General features: G+C 35.8%; 1 pseudogene; it reads right to left on the bottom strand.

Annotated features, from left to right (window-relative positions):
* Positions 1-413: 413 nt before the first annotated feature.
* Positions 414-2,170, bottom strand: LOC112404903 (tigger transposable element-derived protein 1-like; annotated as a pseudogene).
* Between the last annotated feature and the right edge of the window lie 481 nt (positions 2,171-2,651).

The following is a 2,651-nucleotide window of genomic DNA, read 5'->3' as shown; positions in this document are numbered from 1 at the left end:
CAGTTAGGGTGTTACCTCTTCACTACATTTTAATGGAAATAAGTTGTTAATATAGTCAAAACAATAAATATTTTATTTTATGGCTAGCACATTTTATATTTTGCTTAAGAAATTCTTCACCTACCCTAAGGTGATAGTCACTTAAAGTTTATACAAATAGTGCTAAAGTTTGCTTTTAACATCAAAACACTTAATTCATCTGGAGTTGTTTTTCTGCACAGGCATACCTTGGAGATATTGCAGGTTTGTTTCCACACCATCGCAATAAAGTGAGTCATACACTTTTTTGCTCTCCCAGTGCAGATAAAAGTTACATTTACACTATACTCTATTAAGTGTGCAATAGCATTATCTCTTAAAAAACAATGTATATAACTTAATTAAAAATACTTTATTGCTAAAAAAATGCTCACCATCATCTGAGCCTTCGGTGATTCTTAATCTTTATGCTGATAGAGGGTCTTGCCTTGATATTGATGGCTGCTGACTGATCAGGGTGGTTGTTGCTGAAGTCTGGGATGGCTGTGGCAATTTCTTAACATAAGACAACAATGAACTTTGCCGAATCAATCGGTGTTTCCTTTCATGAACAATTTCTCTGTAGCAGGCAATGCTGCTTAATAGAATTTTACCTACATAACTTCTTTCAAAATTGGAGTCAATCCTCTCAAACACTGTTCCTGCTGAACCAACAAGGTTTATGTAATATTCTAAATCCTTTGTTGTCATTTCAACAACCTTCATAGTGTCTTCACCAGGAGTATCGATAGATTCCATCTCAAGGAACCACTTTCTTTGTTCAACGACAAGATAAAACTCCTCATCCATTAGTTTTATCATGAGATTGCAGCAATTCAGTCACATCTTTAGTCTTTACCTTTAATTCTAGTTCTCTTGCTCTTTCTACTACATCTGCAGTTACTTCCTCCACTGAAGTCTTGAACCCTTCCAAATCATCCATGAGGGTGGGAATCAATGTCTTCCACACTCTTGTTAATGTTGATATTTTGACCTCTTCCCATGAATTACAAATATTCTTAATGACATCTAGAGTGGCAGATCCTTTCCAGAAGGTTTTCAGTTTACTTTGTGCAGATCCATCAGAGGAATCACTATCAATGGCATCTATAGCCTTCCAAATATATTCCTTAAATAATAAAACTTGAAAGTCGAAATTACTCCTTGATCCATGGGCTGCAGAATGGATATTGTGTTACCAGGCATGAAAGCAACATTAATCTCATTGTACATATTCATCTGAACTCTTGGGTGACCAGGTGCATTGTCAATAAGCAGTAATATTCTGAAAGGAATCTTTTTTTTCTGAGTAATAAGTCTAAATACTGGGCTTAACAGATGTGGTAAACAGATGTGCTGTCATCCAGACTCTGTTGTTCAATTTATAGAACACAGGCAGAGTAGATATAGCCTTATTCTTAAGGGCCCTAGGATTTTCAGATTGGTAAATGAACAGTGGCTTCAACTAAAGTCATCAGCTATATTAGCCCCTAACAAGAGAGTCAGCCTATTGAAGATCTGAAGCCAGGCACTGACTATTCCTCTCTAGCTATGAAAGTCCTAGATGACATCTTCCACTATATAAGGCTGTTTCATCTACCTTGAAGATCTGTTGTTTAGTGTAGCCACTTTCATTAATTAATTACCTTAGCTAGATCTTCTGGATAACTTGCTTCAGCTTCTACATTACCACTTGCTGCTTCACCTTTCCTTTATATGTTATGGGAATGGCTTCTTCCCTTAAACCTGATGAACCAACATTGGCTACCTTCAAACTATTATTCTGCAGCTTCTTCACCTCTCTCAGACTTCATAGACTGAAAGAGCGTTAGGGTCTTGCTCTGGATTAGGCTTTGACTTTAGGGAATGTTGTAGCAGGTTTGCTCTTCTATCCAGACCAATAAAATATTATATCAGCAATAAAGCTGTTTTGCTTTCTTATCATTTATATGTTCACTGGAGTAGAACTTTTAATTTCTTTCAAGAACTTTTCCTTTGCATTTAAAACCTGGTTAGCTTTATGACGCAAGAAGTCTAGACTTTGGCCTATTTTGGATTTTGGTGTGTCTCCTTCACTAAACTTAATCATTTCTAGCTTTTTGATTTAAAGTGAGAGACATGCAACTTTTTAACTTAATCACTTAGAGGTCATTGTAGGGTTATTATGTGATCTAATTTCAATATTTTTGTGTCTTATGGAAGAGGAAAGCTGAGAAGAGGGAGAGAAATGGGGCAATGGCTGATCAGTGGAGCAGTCAGAGCACACACAACATTTATTAAGTTCACAGTGTTATATGGGCATAATTTGTGTAGCCCCAAAACAAAATAGCAACACCAAAGATCACTGATCACAGATAACAATAACAAAAATAAAAATAATAAAAAAGTTTGAAATATTGTGAGAATTACCAAAATGTGACAGAGAGACACAAAGTGAGCAAATGCTGCTGGAAAAAATGTTGCCAATAGCCTTGCTTGAGGCAGGGTTGCCACAAACTTTCAAGTTTTTAAAAAAATGCAATACCTGAAAAGCAGGATGAAATGAGGTATGCCTGTATATAGTTTGAGGTAAGGATTCAATTTTATTTTCTCCATGTGTATAACAATTTGTACTAGCTCTGTTTATTGAATAG

Source organism: Neophocaena asiaeorientalis, unplaced genomic scaffold, assembly GCF_003031525.2.
Source record: "Neophocaena asiaeorientalis asiaeorientalis breed wild unplaced genomic scaffold, Neophocaena_asiaeorientalis_V1.1 scaffold775, whole genome shotgun sequence".
Lineage (NCBI taxonomy): Eukaryota > Metazoa > Chordata > Mammalia > Artiodactyla > Phocoenidae > Neophocaena > Neophocaena asiaeorientalis.
Note: the sequence above shows the minus strand (reverse complement) of the source record. Positions and strands in the feature narration are given on the sequence as shown.